At 40.7% G+C, this 24,408-nt stretch overlaps 1 protein-coding gene across 1 annotated transcript in view; it reads left to right on the top strand.

Annotated features, from left to right (window-relative positions):
- Positions 1-24,408, top strand: part of arhgef9b (Cdc42 guanine nucleotide exchange factor (GEF) 9b) — a 94,607-nt gene that overhangs the window by 7,169 nt on the left and 63,030 nt on the right.

Here is a 24,408-nt window from a genome sequence, read left to right as displayed (position 1 = left end):
ATATTTTTAATCACACCTGAGAGATTGCTGTCCCTCCATTGAAATCCCATGCAACCAAAACTTAGGTGCTTCAAAAAGTTCATAAAGAAATTGTAAATGTAATCAGTATGAATCAAGCAGTTTAATCCATGTGTTCTGAAAGAAACACATTCAATTTATACAATGGACAGATTAAATATAAGCTTTCATAAACATACAATCCATTCTATAATTCTTTGTGAAACCCATAATAAGCTTCACCTAATTTCTCAAGTTTTACCTTGTCACTCTACAGTGACTACTAATGATCTGGACCACAATTTTAAAAGTGAAAACGTTTTTCACATTAAAATAATGGTCAAGATCACTAGTAGTCACTGCAGAGTAACACCTTGGTTTCTGTTGTAACTCTCATTTCCTGATGAAGGGAACTGAGACGTTATGTCAACTGACAATGGGGTGTCCCTTGGGAGCCCCATCACCTCTGAGTTTTAGAAAAATGGCCAATTGAATTGGCGAGTGGAATTTGCCTGCCGAGCCACTCCCCGTACATATGGGTATATAAGATGGCAGCACACATCTACTCATTCAGGTATCCAGGCCATTCAGCGGGGTGTTTCAAGGTTGTGGCAGGAGGGACATGACATCTATGTTTCCTCCATCAGGAAACGAGGGTTACATCAGTAACCAAGATGTTCCCTATTTATCAGTCACTACAATGTTTAGTCGACTGACAAATGGCCTCCATGTGGAAAAAGCCACAACCACTGAACTGTGTTACGTGTTTTGTAGACGCAGATTCTGGCAAGATGAGGCATGCCCCATGTAAGCCTAAAATAATAGTCCTCCATGCCGACGGGGTGGAAGGGGCAGGGCTTACCACTGAGATGGTTGTAGCGGGTGTTCCTTTTGTATGTTTACTTCATGGGAAGAGTGCTTCGGTTCTCTATTCCCATTGTTTTGTTTTGTTTTGTTTTGTTTTCAGCCATGACCAATATTGTTAACACTGAAGTGTACCTTGTCCAATAAAGAGGGACCTTATGGAGGCCACATCCTACCCGCAGGGAGGAGCATGTGGAAATACACATATGGACTGACCCGTGGGGCAGTGCTACATATGGAAAGATCTCTGCAGTAGGTCCTGCCTAGACAGGGATGAAACTACTACAGTTGCAGAGATGGGGCAGAACAGAATCTGCCCAGGGAAAGACACACGATTACAGACAGGAAAACTGTACCATGGAAAAATATGCATATGGGATTACCAAGGGGGAATCACAACATATGTGGCAGCTAGACCAGTACCAACTAGACATGCATCTCAAGTGCTGGACCAGGCATTGGACGCCTCTGCCAGGTCTGACTGCCGAAGGATGCTCGGAGAAAACTCAATCCAGGTTACGCCAAGTTGAGAAGCAAGCAATCAAGCAAATTTTATTTATATAGCACTTTTCTATACAAATTAATGCAATTCAAAGTGCTTTACAGACAAGAAGGAACCAAATAGATCTCACCTGGAGAGCAAAGAAGGCACTAGTATCAGGTGTCATCCAGTCCGCAGCTCTGCAGATGGCTGCCAAAGAGGAGGACACATCACTCTGAGTTGAGTGAGCCCTCACTCCAAGGGGGTATAGCACACCTTGGAAATGGTACGCCAAGGTGATGGCATCCTCTATCCACAGTGATGCAAGGGCTGGGTCTGCCTCCTGCGGGAGCAGCACTTGCAAGTTCACCACCTGGTCCCAGAAGGGAGTGTTGGGAACTTTGGGCATGAACTCAAGGCATGATTCATTGACTGAAAATGCCTGAAAGTCCTCCACCCTCTTGATGTAACAACAATGTGCCTGGACACTTGTTCTAAGGGCACTCCAGCCTGTAGAAAAGCAAAGTCACAGTGGACCAATCATCCAACCGTGAGTGCTCAGGACAAGGTGGACACTCGAGTCTGATGCCCACGACGGCCGTCAACTCTGCATCCAACTCGGCATGAGCGACCATGCCCAAAGGGGGAAGCTTATCCTCATCTTCCTCTCCAGAGGACAATAGCCGCTCTCCGATGCAGCTATTGACATCTGATACTCACTCGGAGTGCCAAATGAAATGCTGGGTCCTCTGTGACAAGGACCCATGCCATCACCCAGCAGCTCTATGGCACACAACACACTAGAGGAGTGGGAGATCCATGAAGACTGACCCGGGGAAAGCACTCCTACTGTAACCCTCAGGTCTCCCAGAGTGTTAACCATAGTTGCGGATCTGCTTTGTGCAGAGGCAGTGGGCTGGTTAACATCAGAGGGGACTCTAGCCTTTACGAGGAAGGAGAGACATGACCGCAGGGTTGACATGGTCATGTTCTCTGAGTAAGGACGTGAACCATCCACGAACACTGTCTCAGCATGCTTTCGGCCCAGGCACATGAGACAGCGATCATTGCCAGATGAAGAAAGGAAATGAATGGCAATCTAGATGATATGTTGATCGATGCGATAATAGTGGGTGTCAGAGAACAGCACTTCCAAAAGGGACTGTTAGACAAAGGGGAAGATTTAATGCTACCAAAAGCAATTGAAATCGCCCAGCAGTTAGTAAAGATGAACGCAAAATACCAAACTGCAAACAAGAAAAGCTATCAGAAAAATCTGATAAAATGTGTGCAGAAATAAATGCATGCAAACCGACCAAAAAAACGGTTCAATTTGTGGCAAAGACCCACAACACAAGTGGAATCAAGGAAAATGTCCAGCAAAAGGCTCTGTCTGCCCAAACCAAACCACTGGGTGGCAGTATGCCACAAAAGATCAGTAAACAGAAAGATCAGAAGCAATCAGAAACAGAAGATTAGGAGATGCTGAGAATAAATCTCACACAAACAGACAAGCACAGTGATGATACTGTAAGTGGACAGCAGACAATGAAATTCTGTCTCAGAAGGTGCCATTCAGAATTGATACTGGTGCAAAATATAACAAATTGACTTTAAGCAATTATCAAGCACTTCTGCACAATGCTGAGCTAAAAATGCTCTAATCGAGTCTTACTCTAATCACAAGCTGAAACCTATAGCTGTGGTTAACCTTCTGACTAAATACAAGGATGCTGAGATATCAGCAAAATTTGAGATTGTGGACATTTCTTAAGAAAATGTGCTCAGTAGTGCAACAGCGGAAGCATTAGGCTTAGTTATGCGGCTTGATGCATCAACTTCGACAAATGCCACATCAAACAATCTTCTGTGCCCTGCGTAGAACACCTGATAACATTGGATGGTCTGAAGGAAGACTCAGTGAAAATAGAGGCTGTAAAGTCCGTGCCAACACCAACAGATAAGGATGGTGTTCGTTGTTTCCTAGGTTTCGTTACCTAGATTGTCAAAATTCCTGTCAAACCTCAGTGAAGTCAATGCACCTGTAAGACAGCTCCTGAAAACTGATGTTGAATTTGCATGACAACCAACTCAACAGCAAGCCTTTGACAAACTCAAGGACCTATGCACGTAGTCCCCTGAGCTACAATTTTTTGATCCGTCCAAGCCTGTCGAGATCTTCTGCGATGTCAGCAGCAATGGCCTCGGTGCTGCCTTACTACAGGACAGTCATCCAGTTGCTTTCTCATCCAGGTCACTGACAGATACAGAAATGTGCTATGCACAAATTGAGAAAGAGATGCTCTCAATAGTTCATGCATGTGTCAAGTTCCACAATTACATATTTAGAATCCACGTCACAGTGTACAATGACCATAAGCCTTTGGAAGATATTTTCAGAAAGCCACTGCTCTCTACCCCCATGTGCATACAAAGAATGTGCCTCCGTCTGCAGTGGTATGAACTGCCTGTTAAGTACAGTTGAGAGAAGCACATGGAACTGCCTGACACACTGTCCAGAGTTCAGTTACCTAGAAACAAGCCAGAGAGAGAAGGTTTCAAGTGTGTCTCTATGCTCGATTTTGTTTCAGTCAGTGATCAAAAATATTCAGAACTCCAGGACCACATAAAGGAGCTCAGCTGTCTTCAACAAACAATCCAACAAGGCTGGCCAGACCACAGGCATGTTGTGCCTGATGCAGTACAGCCATTTTGGGACTCACAAAGCCAACTTACCGTTGCCGATGGAGTTGTCTTTAAAGGCCTGCGTATAGTTGTACCACCTTCCATGCGAGAACATGCTAAAGATTATACATCACTCTCACTTAGAATAGTGAAGAGTAAGCAGACAACTCATGAGGTCCTATACTGTCCAGGTATGAGTTTTGTGAGTTGGTATGAGTATGAGTTCGAGCAAATGGTGAAGAACTGTGGCAAGTGTGCAGACTTTCCGAACCGGTTGCCTAGACAACCGTGTAAACCAAAGGAAACACCTAATCTTCCATGCAAAGAAGTGGCTTCTGACCTGTTTGAGTTTGAAGGAAACCACTATGTTCTGCTAGTGGATTACTACTCAAAATTAATTGAAGTGGATAAGTTGAAAGACTTACATTGTCATGCATTGTCATAGAAAAGCTCAAGGCTCAGTTCAGCAGACATCGCATCCGCACCATCCTTTGAACAGACAATGGTCCACAATATGCAGCAGATGAGTTTATGGATTCATTTTATGGAATCATTCATAAAACATCATCCCCACACATGCCACACCCCAACAGTGAGGCAGAGCACAAAGTCCAGGCTGTTAAGAAAATTTGGTGCAAGGCACCAGACAAACACCTTGCACTGATTGACTACAGAATGACAAAATAGTGTCAGTAGGCTTTTTACCAGCTCAGCTGCTGATGGGTAGGCATCCCCACAATGACCTGCTTGCTGCCTGTCTGCTGCTTATGCCAGCAGCGTACGACCCCCTAAAGTTTAACGGCAACTAGACGAAAGCAAAAGCATTCAGAAGTTTTACTACGACCGCAAGAGGGCAAGTGGCCCTCGTGCTGCGCTGAAGCCTGGAGATGAAGTAAGGATGCCTCCTCTTCCTGGCAGTCACAAATGGTCTCCTGGAGTTGTTTTGAAATCACACTGTGCCCCAAGATCCTATGTTGTTGACTGTGGAAGTAGAGAGTACCATCACAACATTCAGCATATTCGCAAGAGCACAGCAGCTGCCAATGAGTCCCGTCACAGGTATAACAATGATCAATGGACAGAGATATCAGAGCCAATGAGTGTCGAGCATCCAAAGTCTGTGGAGCATCCTAGTTCATCCCAAGCATCACCTACAGAACTCGGGACTGCTAAGCAGACGTTGTCAACTGGGCAGTACACTACCAGATGAGGCAGAGTTGTGAAGCCTCCTGACAGGCTTTAATTCAGTCAGGGAAAGGCGTGGTAAAGACGCCTTGTGAAAGTAATGTGCTAGTAACTTATCCTTTCTAGTTAGAGATGTTGATGTTCAACAGTTCATTGTTGTGATAGATTGTGTCATTGACTTAGTTGCATAAAAGATGTGCTAACATTTCTTTATTATTTGGATATGCAAGTTGTATGCAAATTCCAGAGCTGAAGAAAAAACAGCAATGTTTAATATTTGTAGTATCTGTATATGTATAAAAAAGTGATTATGTTAGCATGTTTTTTTGTTTCATGCTTAGGAGGGGAGATGTAATGTATTGCCATTTTGACACTTTGTATATGCACTGCAGTACCTAGTAAAACATGGTTTGTTATGGAAGCTCTGTGTCAGTCGCATTACTTTACACTGTAGTTAGTTAATAGTTCTTAATGAGGCAAATTTCATTCAATAATTACTGATTACCTATTAAGGAATTATAGCAGTCCTAAATTCAATATCCCTTAAAGATTAGTTAATCTTGTTTCCATATTAGTTAATAGCTGTAAATGCAGTGTTACTGTAGCACTACTCAGTTGTCCTGCATTACTTCCTAGTTGCATTTTAAAGGGAAACTTTTGTGATTTTCAACTAGCTTGTTGCAATGTCAGTAGTAAAATGAACAATGTGTACCTGCACCAAGATCTCCCCATTTATTTGTCATCAAAAGTCTCCCCGCATGATGTGTTTTGTTTTTACTTTTGGCAGCTCCAGGGATTTTGTTAAAACTACAGATTAGACTTCTGCATTTTTGTATTCCTGTTTCCTACACATGGATTGAGCTCAGTTTATTATGTCCTATATTTTTGGCAAAAGGGAACGCCACAGCCCTTTTTCTTTGTTTTCTCTAGTCATGCAGCACACATTTTTGTTTTAAATATCCTTTCAGAAAGACAGTCCAATTAAATTAAAAGCAAATCTTGCCAGCAGTGAATTACCTCTTTAATTATGGACTATTATTCTAAAGTGCTACTGGTTCTCCTTGTGAAATCCTTCAACCCCACTCAAAGACACCTGTGAAAGCTAATCAAGGTCTTTATAGTTACAGGTAGGTCAGCTGCATAATGAAGCAGCCTGAAAACACTGCTCCTGTATAGAGGTTTTTGTGGTTGTCAGTGGTTTTGTTGTGATGATATCCACATTTTTCACCTAATTTCACCAAGTACAACATGTTCCTGGATCAACATCTTTTTTGATCCTGCAACAACATTCCAATCAACCAATCAAATTTGATGGACGGTTTACAATTTATGTCAAGTTTAGGCTTACAACCTTGCTTTCCCTCTGATTTTAGGGATAATTTATGGGTAGGGTTAGGTTTAGGGCTAGGAATATGGTTAGGATTAAATTTTTGCACAGGAATGTTGTTCCAGGATCAATAAAATATGTTGACACAGAAACATGTCTAACATGGCAAAATCGGGACATGCATATCTACTCTTCATGTATTTGAAAGTAAGTCTGAAAGCATCGGAATGGTAAATGAGATTATAAAGAGTAAATGAGTAAAGCTCTCTTCCTGAACAGTGGATTAATGTCTAGTGCTGGCTTACTCTCATTTTTAGTAGTTGATGTGTAAATGAGTTACACACTCAACTTCTAATTAAACTGCTGATGAAGCTACTTTGAGTTTTAGTCTAGTGAAGAGCTCAGATGGTAGAGCTCAGGTCAGCTTAAGCTCATGCTCACAAAAGATATAAATTAGGGAGTGAAATCTCAGACTCACAGATAATTTGGGGTTATGATTAAAACTGTTCCCTCGCTTGCGTTATGTAATGGTTTTATTTAAAGAATTGAGTCATCAAGTCAAGCAAAGCATGCTGGGAATCAGAGATTAACTGTGGTGTCGAGTGGCCTCTTTCCTCATCATTCTGGTAAAAGCCCAGTTTCCATTCCACATTCATATTCTATACTCCTTTTTTACACTTATCACACAATATTTGGTTCTTCACTTGCTTTCAAAAAAAATAAATAAATAAATAAATAATGGAATTAGTACTTTGTGCAGCACTCTTATTTTGATACATGAAAGCTTATTTATTAATTTTTTTTACAAATTAGACTCTAATTTGATTAATTAGTACCACATAGAATGTACACTAGATCCTAAATTTGTCACTATTTGACAACATCAATGTAAATAAATTTAGAGTTCTGTACCTTCTGTGTTGATCTGTTTTGTTCTTTAATTGTTTCACATCATGTCATTTTGTCTTGTGTCAGTGTTGTTTTAAAATTTAGAAGATTGTGCCAAGTCAAGGCAACGATGTTATTAAAATGTTTGATACAGAAAAACAGTTAATGGTGACTTAATTGCAATGGCAGGTGCATAACGCATCACCATTGGCTTTCAAAATGATGAAAATATGCATAATTCATGTTCAGTTGTAATTGCAGTGCAATTAGCACAGATTATGTTTACAAGACCACACACTAGCAGGCTTTTTATGACAAGGATTTGTGGCTCCGTTTGTGGACTTGGAATTACTCCTTGCCCTGCTGTTGTTGAAGAATGTATTCATGCTGTAATGGTGATGGGTTGTTAAAAAGGCAAAATATATTCCTAGTTTCAAGGCTGTGGGAGATGATGGGTCAATTCTTCTGTTTAAACAGGCAGTTTGTCATCCACTAGTGCTGCAATTGCATGAATTTTCCTGTTACATAACAGGGTTTTCTATAAGAACAGAAAGGGTTTATTTATATTCTCATATTGATTTTTTATAGCCTTTATGAAAAAGAAGTTAATTTTATGTAGTATACTTAAGTAAAGTATATGTTTTTAAGTATACTTTGTCCCGGTTTCACAGACAGGGCTTAGCCTAAGCCAGGATTAGACCTTAGTTCAATTAGGATATTTAAGTAACTTTTATAAACATACACTAGAAAAAGTCCCATTTTCAGTTAAAACAGCTCGAACATGCATTTTGGTCTAGGACTAGCTTAAGCCTTGTCTGTGAAACCAGGGGTTTATGTAGTAAGTATACTAATAACAGAAAACATATGTTTTTTTTTTATAAATCAATATTTTCAAACATTGTAAGTTTATAAGACTGTATGTCAAACTTTGTGGAAAAAAAGCATTTAATAGGCTTCAATCAATAGAATAAACACAATTACTTTTACAAGACAAGTATACTTAGGATACTTAATTATACTTTTAAGTATATCTTGTTTAAAGATTGAGTATATGCATAGTCCAAATATACTTAGACCTTTCTGTCAGTATAAGTCAAGTATACTTAAGTGCAATTTTTATATATTTATAAAAGTACATAACACATATTTCTGAGAAGTACATAAAAAGTAGACGGTATACTTAATTTTAGTTTAAAAGAAGTATACTATAGCACACTTGAATAAACTTATTTTTCTTAAGGGAGGGCTGATGCTCACTGAGCTCTATATGACCTTAAACAAAATTCATCAAGGCCAAATGATCTGAGATGTTATCCACATTTCTTTTATAGCTCCATTCTCTCGCTGTGTGTCAACAATTGATGTATTGTTTCTATTTTTATTTCTCCCAAGACATTGTATGAGAAACATCTGAGACAAGGATACTTAATGCAACATAACTGAGAACTCCTTTCCTCGGTAGTATCTTTTACTATATAGAGCAATGGTGTTGTTGCATATTTATTGGTAAGGTCCACCTCCTTTTCAAAAGTGGATTTGAAAAGAACTGAGAAGCTTGTGCTGTTACGCACGAGCTCTCAGACAGGAAGTATCATTGTTTTCCTATGTTCGTCAACATTTTATCCTGTCTATTGTTGTTTCCTCAGCCAGACTTCTCAAAATGTATGCCTGCATGACTTATGGCGTGTTCACCCCAAGTACAATAAAGATAACTATAATGACTATAATGGTGTTTTGTGTATTATAAGCACGCACTGTCGTCTGCCACTTTAAATGCTCATGGTCTTTAAAGTTGGGTGGGTTCGTCATTGTTGTTGATGGTGTGGTAAGAACTTCCATATTCTCATAGAATTAGAATGGATTTTAAAATTTAAGATTAACAAAAGTATAGTCATCATCCATGGTGTGAACAGGCCTTAACAGTACTGTTCCCTTAAGGCTACAGTGTTCAGTGTTTTGTCCAAAAGAACATGAGCTCACAAGTTACAGTACTTCTTCCAGAACATGCAACCACAATACCACAAATACTACAATATCCAATTTCATGGCTAACGTGTTCAGTGCAATATAGAGTTGGTTTCCTCCTTTTGCTGGAATACAGTGAGTTAAAGCACTATACAGAGTTATGTTAAGGAGGCATTAGAAGATAATGTTTTCATTTGTTAATTTTAATCATTGGAGAAAACTGGTTATTGTTTTGCTTTTTTTTTTTTTTTTTCGTCCTCGGTTTAAAATCTTCATCATGTCAGTGTTACAGGATGTGATGTTTTCTTGCACATACACTGATGACTCACTGGTGTCTTTTAATTACTTATGAGAGTGCATGTCCTTATCCTATGAAAAGATGCTTCTTTGAATTATTATTCACAACAGCATGTATTATTGCTTTCCAATGACAGATTCTAGAAATTGTGAGAGTGGTTGAGAGATGTTTCATTTTCCAGGGACATTTCATTTATTGGTGTCTTGTTGTTGACTGGAAATGTCCCAATACACATATACACACATATCCACAGCAAAAAAGCCCAACCAACATGCCTGCTAAATTGTGTAGTGATTATTTTCACCAACAGAGGGGGCTGCATACTACACTGATTACTTGATCACACATAGTGATGTAATTTGTGAAAGAATCTGTGCTTTTGTATGAATCTTTTAAGTGAACAAATCACTCTTGCTCACTTTCATACACTTGTTTATATTTCTCCTTCACTGAAGAAGTCCATTTTGAAGCCTGTGACCTCTGCTGTCTCCTCCCTGTAAAGACCAGCTATGGCACGAAGTACTATTATTTTAGTGCAGACTGTGAAGGAGCACTTCATTTGGTTTGACCTACTGAACCAATGACGTCCTGTTTCGCTGAATCATTCATCTCATTCTGCTGCTGATCGATATGCCAATAAAACAACTTTTAGTCAAGGCAGTTTTTTTTTTTGAGAGGGCAATCAGTCATCCATTCAATATGTAAGTCAGTTTAATTTAACAAGGCAGGAAAGCAGGTGAAATGCAAAAATAGTATAGTACTGCATAAAACATAATTCTATATATAGGGAAATATATCTTTTTTTTTTTTTTTTTAGTAATTTGTGCAAAAACATTTTTATTGCTTAACGTACATTTATAAACAAGTAAATTGTGAATCATCATTATACTGTAGTTGTTATCTTGGCGTTTTAATGTGAGTGATGACATTGCCACGTTTTGTCATTGTTTTGGTTTCATTCTCAAGAACTTTTAGTTTGCTACCAGAATTTCTGGTGTTTTCTTCCTGGTTTCGTTGCCTCCGATCCCACGTACAGCTCTACCACAGCCCATCAACCAGTCATCTCCACTTTGGTGCTTTGCTCCTTCGGCTCCACCTGGCACCATCATCTTTTCAGCTCCACCAGCTCCCTCGTCCTTCTGGCTTCATCTTGGTCAGTCGTCACTCTACATCCACCATGGACTTTTGGGTCTTTGGCTGTGCCTTGTACCTCTGCCCTTAGAATAAAAATATTGTGTCAAAGCAGCTTTACAGTGATAACTGGTATATAATTTTGGCTGCACAGCAGCTCTAAAAGAATAGTGTCAATGCAGGCAGATCAAAGCACTGTTGAATATAAAATGTCAAGTTAAATGTCAAGTGTCCCCAACTAAGCAAGCCAAAGGCGACAGCGGAAAGAAACCCAAACTCCAATAGGTGACATCAGGTGGCAAACGGTTGGCAAACAGGTGGCAAATAGGTGTTAAAATGGAGACAAAAACCTTGGAAGAAACCAGGCTTAGTCAGGGGGCCAGATCTCCTCTGGCGAACAGTGCTTTGTTACGATTCAGGTTGCTATCATAAGTCCGATAGGAGCGCAACATTCAAACATTCCCATCGGGTTCCTCCTTCCCTCCGGCTCCACCTCTGTTCTCACTCACACCAGCTTCACCTCACTTCTCCAGCTCCCCGCTTCTACCTCAGTCGCTCATCACTCGTCACTCCATCAGACTCAGCCAAGACCTTAGCTGAGCACTGAGGACTGTGCTCAGCAGTTCTCAGCAGTCATAAGCGGTCAAGAGCTTGCCCCAACGTGCTACCAGAGTCCCTCATGGGCTTCCTCTCAGCCTGCTCATCGCCAAGGACGTCGGCCCCATGTGAAAAAAGAAGCATTTTGATACAGTCTGCTCTACTGTGACCACTGCAGGAAGACGACGCCACCCGTCTCAGTCGCCGTTTAAGCGGTCAATGAAACATCACCCCTGAGAAGGGCGACCCAGAGACAGGCTGGGCAGCTCTGTTCCCAGGAAAAGGGCCAGGCGGTCCACTCTGCCCAACTGAGGAACCAGGTAAGTGTTGCACCACACACTTACCCCGCTTCGGGCTGCCACGGGCCCTTGTTAGTTTTTTTGGGGGGCCTGGCTAGCGCTTCCTAGCACATCTCACTGGCTCATTCGAACCATCAGACTCGGCTATGCGATTCAGTTCACCCGCCGTCCCCCCAAGATCAGGGGCATCCAGTTCATATCTCATGTCTTGTGGGCAGAGATCGCAGTCTTACTGGCGAAGGACATGATAGAGCCGGTCCCTCCAGCCAATATTAAGATGGTGTTCTACAGCCCTTACTTCACTGTACCCAAGAAAGGTGGTGGGTTACGGACAATCTCGTACCAGTTTGGACTCTCTTTGGACCGATCCCTTCACAAGCTACTGTTCAAATTGTTAACGCAGGGATGCATTCTCGAATGCGTCCGTCCCCAAGATTGGTTTGCAGTGATCGACCAGAAGGATGTGTACTTTCATGTCCCGATTCTCCCTTGACACAGGCCGTTCCTGCACTTTGCGTTCGAGGGCTGAGCATATCAGTACAAAGTCCTTCTCTTCGGGCTGTCCCTGTCTTTCCGCATCTTCATGAAAGTCATGAAGACGACCCTTGTTCCTATAAAAGAACACAGCGTTTGCATTCTCAACTACTGTATCTTGCCGACTGGCTGATAATAACACAGTCACAAGATCAGTTGTGCGAACACAGGGACTTGGTGCTCAGTCACCTCAGCCAGTTGGCTCTTCGGGTCAACTGGTAATAGAGCAAACTCTCCTCTGTGCAGAGGATCACTTTTCTCGGGATGGAGCTGGATTCGATCGAACAGACAGCATGCCTCACAGAGGAATGAGCTCGGTCAATGTTGAACTGCTTGAATTTGTTCAAAGGCAGGACAGCAGCCCCACTGAAATTATTTCAGAGGCTCCTGGGACATATGGTATGAGGCTTCAACTGCCTTGAGTTGCTAGCAGTATGTTTTGCACTGAGCCATTACAGAGCAAACACGTATTGGTCCATATGTGGTCTACACTCCGGTCAAATGTCTCAACTCGCCTGCCATCTCCTCCTCTGGAGTCAGAAGCATCTGAGGTTGCTTCGTGCCATTCACATCCCAGGTATGCTCAATGCAGCCAACGAGCTCTCATGAGCTGCACTTCCGGCTATGTGCCCAAGGTTTCCACCACTCCCTTCAGTGACAACATGGTGAACTTGAAAGTGCTGCCCCTGGAGGAGGCAGACCCAGCCCTAGCTTTGCTCTGTCCCGTCCGTGCTTTGCGACTGTACGTGGACCGAACACAAAGCTTCAGGACCTCAGAGCAGCTCTTTGTCTGTTACGTAGGCCAGCAGAAGGGAAAGGCTGTCTCCAAGCAGATGATGGCCCACTGGATAGTGGATGCCATCACCTTGGCATACCATGCACAAGGCGTGCACTGCTCATTCTACCAGAAGTTTTGCATTATCCTGGGTGCTGGCACGTTTAATAAATGTATGCTGTTAATAGATCCACTGCAAAAATAGATCCTCATCAACTTCATCATCAACGTGACAGTCATGCACTTTTTAATTTGTACTCGATTTTCTGTTGCAATGTCTTTATCTTAGCATGTGACAATACCACTCTCGAACCCAATTCACTAAACTAGTCATTTTTTATTTCCTTCATAATTAAATTATCCTATCCTATTAAATTATCCTTATCCTAAATTATCCCATCCTAAATCAGGCAACTGGACATGGATCAGCTACTGACTGGCTGCACGACAGTAGCCATGTCAAAACTAATTCAATGATAAAATCTTCAAACTTCAAGCTTTTCAAACTACTTCAAACCTTTGGCCAGGCTTTCTTGTCAACATTAAAGTCTTGACCAACTTTTTAATCTAGTTCACTTTACACTCTCACACACTGTAAAACCCAATAAATTCAGAATACTCAAAACATTTGAGGAAACTTATTACCTCAAAACATTTAAGTAAACTAAATCATTTTTTTAAAGTTGGTAGAACCTAAAATTTTTGTGGCAAGTGGGGCGGGGCTGAGAGCCATGTAAGCGGATCAAGGCCAGTGTGGTATACAGGTGTCTCTCACTAACAATCCCGTCACCAGCATCCCTTTTCCAACTCATCATAATGTTAATTGCATACAGTTAATTTACATAAACATCACATTCAGATCTTGGTTAAATGTTACATAGAAAATAACACATGCTAGTATAACTATCAGAGAGACTGTCATTACATACTTATATGTAGTCAAACAGCATATGTGGTCTTAAATGTTTTGCAGCTCATCCTCAACCTAACCACAGGCTCTACTCTTCACCACAGTGGTAACCCTACAAAACTAACATAACAGAACCCCCCTGAATCCCAACCCCTGAATCCCAACATTAAACATTAACTTATATCTCCATATGTTGATCTTGTGCAAAAACACCAACCCGATCTCACGGCAATTCGTACGTATTTTACAAGGTGGCTAATTCGTACGAATTCATAGGACCTCACTCGTACGAATTCACACGTTTTTTGCTAAATCGTACGTATTTTACGAGTTTACAAATTCGTATGAATTCATACGAATTACCTACCCCAAACCCCACCCCTAAACCTAACCGTCACAGGGGTATAGACAAATCATACGAAATTGTACGAGTGAAGTCGTATGAATTCGTACGAAATAGCCACCTCATAAAATAAGTACGAATTGGTCGTGAGATAGCGTTGAAAACACACAAAATAACACTTAATTTCAACAGTTATTTATATGGTCTGACGCAAAGCATGCTGGAAATTAGAAATCTGCTGCAGCTCAACTCAATCATATTAAGTTCAGCTTACTACAATGAAATTTTGAGTTCATGCAACTTTTTTCTATTAAGTACAATGAACTTTCATTATTATTTGAGTGAAACAAACTCATTTAATGTAATTCATTTCACTGTTCGGTTTTACAGTGAATTTGAGTTAATTTTACATGTTAATCTGAAATATTGTGCTGTCACCTGGCTCACCTGTTATCCACCAAGCACAAGGAGTGACTGCATTTTACAAATATTTTTCAGAAAGTCATTATCCATGCCTTTCTGAATATATGATGTTTTATAAACGTAGTTCAGGAGGAACAAGTCAAATAAGATACCCAATCATTACATCATCTTAATCATTACGTCATCTCAACCAGCTGTCAAAAATCTGTAATCAACGTATCTACCCAATCGGCATGAGTTCAGGCCTGTATATAATCACAGTCAAACTCACCCTTAAGGATCCTCAACAGTTTCCAGAATTTCGTCCCGCCCTAAGTTCCTAACATGTCTGTAGTCGCGTCCGATGTAGAATCTTTCATCCTCGAGGAATCTTTGCCACAATCTTCTGGCCTTAAGAACAATTTTTCTCCAATCCAACGATATTATTTCGGAACAAACGGGTCCCTGCATGCCAAAATCCGACTTCCGAATCATCTGCGTTATCCTTCTGTGTATTTCTATGCATTTCTGTAACTTCAACCCACAGCTTCACACGAGGCACAGACTGGTAGGACAAATTCTTAAAATCGTTCTTTTGCTGATGCATTTAAATAAATTTTACTGTTCCTATTCATCTGTATGTTCATCTATATTTAGAACTAGCAGAAATCTGTAAGTAACGTATCGAACCATAGACAAATAACCAGTGAATAAACTGTTATGTTGTATGTTCCTACGCAGTTTGATAAAGCATGGAATTTGATTTGAGTAATTTGAGTACCAGGTCTGGATAAGTATTGGGAAATAGAACTAAAAAGTAAACAAATAAATTTAATTAAATAAAAAAAAAAAAAAATCATTCAAGCAGCGTGTTCATGGTAAATTTAGTGCTTGTTGAACACCATTGAATAAATCCAAGTTGCACATTTTTATTATGCAAAGCTCTCTTTTTACAAGCTAGTCTCTTTTTGATCTTTAATAAATGAATTAATAATCATAAATGTGCACGTGACTCAAACCAGCAACAGTTAAAAGAACAAACGATCATCTAAATCAGTCTGTAGCCTACTTTGCTGTTTGATGATTGTTCAACATCAATCAATTACAGTGCAAACTGTAAACGACAGTATGGTATCAAACAATCGTGCCAGAGGTGAATATATGCAGGTTATAAAGCATTTTAGGCTTATTAATAAAAAATAATAATCAGTTTCTCAGTTTGCACAGTTTTGCTGAACTCAAACTGAATTTATGGGCTTTAACTTAAATAAAGTTAATTTCTAGGCCTCACCACATAAGGAAAATAGGATATTTTTTTATTTGTTTCCATCTTCATAGATGGTCCAAACTGTTCTAAACAGGAACTGCTATCTTTGCTCAGCTATCTTCATGATGCACATAATCCCGCAGGTCGCTTTTTCATCTCCTCTCTCTTGCTTCGATTCATGCACTAGAAGTCCGGCGTCAGGCCGCAGTGAGCCTGGGCTGGGCCCCAGATTCCCCACTCTCCTCCTCCCTCCGCCTAGCCACACACCGCAGTTTCCCAGGTGCCACACCACATACGACTCTCTTCGCCCTCTTGGCGAATGCCTTCCCTCCTAGCGTGAGGATGCCTCCGCTAGCAGAGTAAGCTCCGCTGTTTCAGCCATTTCATCCCACCGTCTCTTACCCTATCCATTGTCTGTGGCCTGTAGATGTTAGCATGAGGATGCCTCCGCTAATAGCGCAGGCCCGGTCATTAGTCTCAAATTCTTTTTGTCTTTGGTCTACAGCTCAACCACGGACCTTAGCGTGAGGCTGCCTCCGCTAGCGGCCATATTTTACTCCCCAGTTTCCCTCTTTTCTACACTTCTTGTTCCTCCCCAGGCTCCAGGGACTGACCCAAGCGTGAGGTTGCCTCCGCTAGCGGCGCAGGCCCAGATGCCATATTTTACTCCCCAGTTTCCCTCTTTTCTACACTTCTTGTTCCTCCCCAGGCTCCAGGGACTGACCCAAGCGTGAAGTTGCCTCCGCTAGCGGCGCAGGCCCAGAGGCCTTCTTGGACTCCCAGCTTCCCTCTTTTCTACACTTCTTGTTCCTCCCTAGGTTCCAGGGGCCAGCCCGAGCATGAGGCTGCCTCTGCAAGCGGCCTCGGTCCCATTCCTCCAGCCTGCCTTTCCTGATTTTCTCTTCTCAGCATTACTTTATTTATATCATGTAAACAGCATTAAGAACCTCCAAGCTCCCAGCAGACCACTTTTCCAGTAATTTGTTCCCCATAGGAGCAACAACCACAGCTGCTCAATAAGGCCTTTCCCAGCATCAGATTCAAACACTTGGTCACTGGTCATAAGAAGCTTTTAAGAACTACATCAAACTGTTTCCACATTAAAGAAGCCTAACAAACGCTAATCAGCTAGGTTTTCAGCTCCAGCTCATATTCTCACACATACCCACAAGCCATATCAAACTCAACTTATACCATCATTCCAATAAAATGGGAATGATCTCATTGCCAGTGCAGCGATGTCGCTTGGGCTTCCGCAGGAGCTCAATTCTTCTGGCCCTTCTCTCCACTGCCGCAGCAGTGATGTCACCTCGGCTCCCACAGGGGCTCAGTTTCTCTGGCTTTTTCTCTCCACTGCCGCAGCAGTGATGTCACTTCGGCTCCCACAGATCAGTTCTTCTGGCTAATTTCTCCACTGCCGCAGCAGTGATGTTGCCTCAGCTCCCACAGATCAGTTCTTCTGGCTAATTTCTCCACTGCTGCAGCAGTGATGTCACCACCGTTCCCGCAGGAGCCCAGCTCTGCCCAAACTCGCCCTCATCCAATGTTGCAAGAAATCTCCCGGTCTTCAAACTAACTCTCTAAACAGATGATTCAAACCACCCAGTCAAATCAGTCAAACTTCAATCTGACACCATGAGTATTGAGCTCCCATAAGAACCTCAGAAACAGTATACATTTTCTATTCTCGTTCAACTATGGCTGGGCTTATCCGTCCGATCGCTGCGAGTATTAAACTCCCGTCGGACTGTGTGAAAGCCCTCCCAGTCGAAAATAGCTAAACGTTTTTGCGTTCATGCCATCAGGGGCTTACCCGTCCATTTGCAGCGAGTATTGAACTCCCGTCGGACGTCACTAGAGCGCTTACCAATCTAAAATAATTAAACGTTTACCTCACTGCCAGCAGGGGCTTACCCGTCCGATTGCAGTGAGAATTGAACTCCCGTCGGACGCCATGAGAGCCTCCCAATCCAAAATAACTAAACATTCACCCCATGCCAACTGTGGCTTACCCGTCCGATCGCAGTGAATATTGAACTCCCGTCGGACACCATACGAACCTCCAATCTAAAATTACTAAATGTCCACCCCACCATCAGCGGGGGGGCTTACCCGTCCAATCGCAGCGAGTATTGAACTCCTGTTGGACGCCGCTAGAACCCTCCCAATCTAAAATAACTAAACATTCACCCCATGCCAACCGTGGCTTACCCGTCCGATCGCAGTGAGTATTGAACTCCCGTCGGACACCATACGAGCCTCCAATCTAAAATTACTAAACGTCCACCCCACCATCAGCGGAGGGGCTTACCCGTCCAGTCGCAGCGAGTATTGAACTCCCGTTGGACACTGCTAGAACCCTCCCAATCTAAAATAACTAAACATTCACCCCATGCCAACAGGGGCTTACCCGTCCAATTGCAGTGAGTATTGAACTCCCGTCGGATGCTGCAAGAGCCCCCCAATTACTAAACGTCCTCCCCACAGTCAGCTGGGGCTTACCCGTCCGATCGCAGTGAGTATTGATCTCCCATCGGACACCTAAAGGGGCCCCCTCGGCTGAAGCTACCCTTCTAGTCGCCGCAAGTAACGAACTCCCGTCGGATGCCATTCCTTCCCAATGTTCTGGCTGGTGGGGTTTTACCCATCCGATCGCTGCGAGTATTGAACTCCCGTCGGATGCTGCAGACGCCCCCAGCCAAAACATCTAAACCTTATCTTAGTTTGCTGGTCGATGAGGTTTATATTCAGTGGTTCGCTGTGAGTATTGAACTCCCATCAGATAGAACCCTCCCGATCCGGCAGACAGCTTTCTCCTTGCAAACATCAGCCTTATTTCTATATTTTTGGGGGGTTACAGTTCCCGGCTGCTGTCCGTAGCCAACATTTTGCATTTTTGGGGGGGTACTCTGTGTTCAGGCCGATTACCGAGCTCGGAGCCCTCTCCCCGGACAGCACGCCAAATACGTTTACCAATTAATTTACCTGACTTATTTGTAAGTGTGAACTCGTGAAATGATGTTTTATAACTGTAGTTCAGGAGGAACAAGTCAAATAAGATACCCAATCATTACATCATCTTAATCATTACGTCATCTCAACCAGCTGTCAAAAATCTGTAATCAACGTATCTACCCAATCGGCATGAGTTCAGGCCTGTATATAATCACAGTCAAACTCACCCAAGGATCCTCGACAGTTTCCAGAATCCCTCCACCACCCCGTATCCTCACACTCTCTGGATTACTTCATATAATCTAAAAGGAGGGGGGGGGGGGGGGTACTCTGTGTTCAGGCCGATTACCGAGCTCGGAGCCCTCTCCCCGGACAGCGCGCCAAATACATTTACCAGTTAATTTACCTGACTTATTTGTAAGTGTGAACTCGTGAATTATTTGTGTTGGCTTCAGGCGCATCCCAAGTCTCTGTTTGTTGGCACTTTACTAAGATTATGTAACTAAAAGAATATTAAGAGGTATTGCTAGACATTATTGTAAAGTAAAATATGTAGAACATTTGTTAGCATTACTTAACAGCTGTAATACGTTCATCAAACTTAATAACATGTAACACGTTCAATCAAACCCACCTGAAAATCTTTGGCCATTTATAATGGGAAAATTGTCAAGCCAACTCTAGTATCATGGCCGTGTGTTTTGCAAACAGACAAACACCTAAAATGTACATAAAGAAATCCTTAATTTGCTATCTTTGCTTCCATGTTGGATGTCTTTCATCTTAATAAGCAGTTCAGTGAGAAAGTAAAAATCCCATTCTTTTCTTCCATAGAGAAATCCAAGTTGATCATTACGCTTTCTCCAATGGTAAAGCTGTGGAGGTTGGTATCTCTCCCTAATAGTATCTGACCAGATTCAGAGTCTTTGCTTAAAGGGCCATGGAATGAGAGGTCAGTGTGCTAAAAAAAAAAAAAAAAAAAAACATACTGTAAATTTCAGAACTCAAAAGTTCCTTGTTAGTCCAGCTTTTATTGAAACCAAGCTGCCAAAATGACTCGTTTTCTACTTTCAGGTTTTTGTTTCATAATAGAGATGAATACATCAGCACAAGACTGCACAGACACAGACCAGTGCCTACTTCTACATCATCATCTCTTTGACCCGCCCACTGGTGCGTGTTAGTGAAGGGAGAGATACTTCAACACAATCACTTCTCATAGAAATAGACTAATGCCTGCTTTTTTCAAGTTTTTTAAATGCATTTCTTAGTTGTGGAAGAACACAATATTTGTACATAAATACACTTGTACATACTTGTTTCACAACTGGATTTTTCTACCTTTCATTGGCACACTGTAAGTAAATACTTGCACATGTGTGCTTCATTTATCTTATCTGCTCTATACTATATACTATACTATATATACTATGAAGCAGTATTGAATATTTTTCTTCTTGAAATTAATTCACTTCATTTTATTTATATAAAGTGATGTTTCCATTGCCATCTTGTTAGTTTCCATAGATACCTTTGTTTGTTACCTTGTCAACTAATCAACTGCACCCGTCTATCATTGGTCAGTGTATTTAAACCCTCAGTCATCCTCTGTTCATTGTCTTGTGTAGATGTTGGGTGCTGGTAACATCAAAGCCAGTTCACACTCTGCTCACATGCTCCCCAAGCTTGCAGTGCGAAATAGTCGTATGTAAATAAAGTACAAGACACTATCCCCCTTCCCCGAAATATAACACAATGAATGATTTTGAGTTCAACATCACATTGGTTTGAAGTAAAATCTATTTCTTTGAATTGCGAGTCTCATTGAGAAGATGTTTTATGTGTCATTGTGGAGTAATGTGTTTAACTGCAAACTTGAATGTGTGTAGCTCCTTAATCATACATGATTCTGACCAACTTTGGCTTTGTATGCATGAAATTTCTTTTGTGTCTGTTTGAATTTCAGATGTGACCTTTGTTGTGTAAATGTCAGGATGGTGGAATCAAGCCGTATGGGAATCTCTGTGTCAGCGTTATGTAACTGACTGTTTTGCATCAGAAGAGAACATCTGTTTCAATACATTATACTTCTGATATTTTATAAGAATAATCTAAAGACATAAATAATTGTTTGTCTTCTGATATACTGCATGAAAAAAAATACATTCAGTTGGATGACATTTTGTGTAAAGAAGATCATCTATTAGTAGCTTACAACTCATGATAAACAGCAACTGATACAGTATTCATTTTTTTATTTATTTTGAGGACTATGAGTATGAATATCAGGTATATGTAAAAAAAACAAAAAAACAAAAAAAAAAACATTATTAAAGTGGAGAGGCTAGAAATTATTTGTTGTGAATCATTTGTGGGATTAAGTTTAATGGATTTAGAGTATTACATTTACATTTCTAAAAATATTATAAAAAGTAATAAAACTAATATTTTTCGGAGCATTTCACTACTAGCATGATGTCAAAGCATCATATTATTTAATTGATCATTAGGGCTAATTAATGTTATTTTTCTTTTTTAAATTTAAACTTTACCATGCAAAGGACATTTGTTTATATATAAGTTGGTTTGGACTTTATTTTCATAGCTCTTTATACAATAGAAATTGTTTCCAAGCTGGTTCACAATAATAAACAGGAAAGTAACAGAATTGTGACTCAAACTTGATCAAATAAGAGATTCAAATTTTGCTGTAAAGCAGCTATAGCAAGGTAATAATGTCATTATTTAGCTCATTTCATTTCAAGTTTTGTTCTCATCTGATTCTTAAATCAGTAATATTGCTTGATATTGAGTGTCAACAATAAGCAAGCAAAAGGCAGCAGTGACAAGGAACCCAAACTCCATCAGGTGACAGAAATGGAGAAAAATAAGTGATGGAGACTGACTTATAAGTGGCCTTAAGCACAAACATGCTTCTTTTTAAAACTGTGTTTAGGTCCCATCTGGTCCTGGCATGACGTATTCATAGCTGGACATAGGGATCTGTGCTGAGGTCATCGGTGAGGATCTGTCCCAAGAGATTGTCTACTCACTAGTCACTTTCACAGCCTTGTTATGTTTAAAACCACACTCTTGCATACTATTGTACCTCAAAAATTAAGGGATTTTTTTTTTTTTTTAATTAAGACTAAAAGAGCTGTCAGAAGCTTAATGGTGGTGGTGAAGTCATGTGACCATGGTGTTCGTTTAGCTTTTTCTTCTGGCTTTTTTATTTAGGCTTCAGATTATTATGATGATCAAAACATGTGACTGGTACACAGGCCGGTGTGGTGCAAAAAATGACTGCCTTACAGATTATTAATCCCCTCATTTACCAATATGGTTATGTTTAGGTCTAGTTGTGGGGTTAAGGCCCTGACACACATATTGGGGGTATTTGAGGTGACTGAAGGGGGTACACGAACAAAATGGTTTGTCTTGCCTTTCATTTAATTGTACCCTATATTAAAATAACATTAAAACCGAGCATGTATTTCTAACTGGCAAAATGCTGTTAATGCATGACATCCAATCAAATGACCTCATCTTTTGAGTACTGCTGCCTTAGAAAATCACGCTACATTACTATCGTTCTCGACAGTGCACCTTTGTAAAAGTGGTGATTTAGCACTTACTCACATGAAGAACAAATATAGACATAGAGTGGATTGAGATCGGTTTAAGTCTCAAACTTTCTTCGATACAAAAACATACACCTGCGTGAGTTCTTGTATTTCAATTTGATAATGAGCGAGAATGCAACTGTTCCCAAATATCCAGATGATTGCAAAGGTGACATTGGCTATGTTTACATGTGCACCAATAATGAAATTATTTCTTGTAATCAGAGTATGGTCTTAATCACAGTAAGATGTTTAGATGACACGAGCAGAAATATTCAGTCCAGTTTCATGCAATTTTCATTACTCTGATTCAGCAGCGTAGCCAGAAAAGTGACTCTGGGTGTGCATCAGAAAAACTGGGTGTGCCATATTTAATGTCCGATTAATGTGCAACCGGACAAAGTAAATTGTTGTAGGGGGGTCTGGGAGCATCCTCCCCCATTTTCGGGATTTTAACGACGCATTCTGGTGCACTCTGACAAGAAAATAATTGGAAAAAACAACATTTGCTTTAAGTAAAAACAAAACAAACTAAAAAATTATTGACGGCTGGGCATTGACACCAATTTCACCAGTGGATTTGATTTTGATTCTGAATCTTGTGGTTTGATTTTGATTTGATTTCCTTGATTCATTATTGACTAATTTGGGGCCCGTCAGGTACAGCAAATTTCCTCAAAGAAAAAAATCTCTCTCAACACTAAACTATACAGGGAACCACAGCTGGTAGCCTACATCACTATTATATTAAAGATTAATTTATTTGTAAGCTACTTACATATAAATTGCACAGTTTTTTATAATAACGTTATAATAAAAACAAAATTATGACAATTATATTTCTGCTCATTTTTATATAGACCTAAACATTTAAATGGTGGCTGTCATAAAACAGATTTATACATTCAATATTGAAGCACATGTTAAGCACAAATACATTTTTGTTGCTGACTGATGCGTTTTTGGACATTGAAGGGCTTTTCTGAGGTAAATGTGACGGGAGCTGAATTAACTTTGCTTTATATTATATGATGTCTGGCATTTTTAGTGTTTTATATAATATACAGTAAGAACTGACAAATACAATAAAACAAAGATACAAATGAAATAAAGTGATTTCATTTGTTCATGTGTTCAGGTAAGCAGTATAGGCCTAGCCTATAAAAGAAATTGAAGTAAAGTAACCAAATGTAAAATAACACTGCATGATTTTCACTGTATAAATTAATAGATTAATGCTTATTAAATCTAATTATATTCAGATGAAGAGCTGTGAGTGATTTTCTCTTTGCATTTTCTTGTTTGATTAACATTGATGGCACAATCATCAGAAGGTGACTGCTGTCACTTTAGGACAATAGATATAACACACATCGGATTTTCTCCCAGCTGTTCATGTACACTTACGATATAAACTGCGTTTAAGCAGCTAAATCCGGTTATTTTAACATATTGTTGTGTGCATTTGATCGTTTGAACGTGCACCTGAAGCCCAACGTGTAATATGTTTGTCTATTTACGATCCGTTTTGGAGCGCGCGCACAGCGTCTCTTGCGCGGATTACTGTGCTTTCAACGTTTTAAAACGTTGATAATTATCAAACATTTACTGCAATTTAGCAACAGTAAAGACTGGATTTTACAACAATCATCGATTGTGCTGATTCTGACGTTAAGTTTGAGTTTTGGGAGGAATGAACGCGCACAGCTGTGAATAGAAGGTGTGCTAGACGAAACGCGGCTAGTTTTTAATAGTTTTACCTCAGATATCTTCTTTCTGATCCTTGGAAGCCAAAATCGAAAGCCACACAAGCCACAGAGAGCCAAGAATGATCGCGACAGCTCGAGAGACGTCTATGGTCTCACTCCAGTCTATGGGAAAG

Source organism: Chanodichthys erythropterus, chromosome 1, assembly GCF_024489055.1.
Source record: "Chanodichthys erythropterus isolate Z2021 chromosome 1, ASM2448905v1, whole genome shotgun sequence".
In the NCBI taxonomy this organism is placed as follows: Eukaryota; Metazoa; Chordata; class Actinopteri; order Cypriniformes; family Xenocyprididae; genus Chanodichthys; species Chanodichthys erythropterus.
Note: the sequence above shows the minus strand (reverse complement) of the source record. Positions and strands in the feature narration are given on the sequence as shown.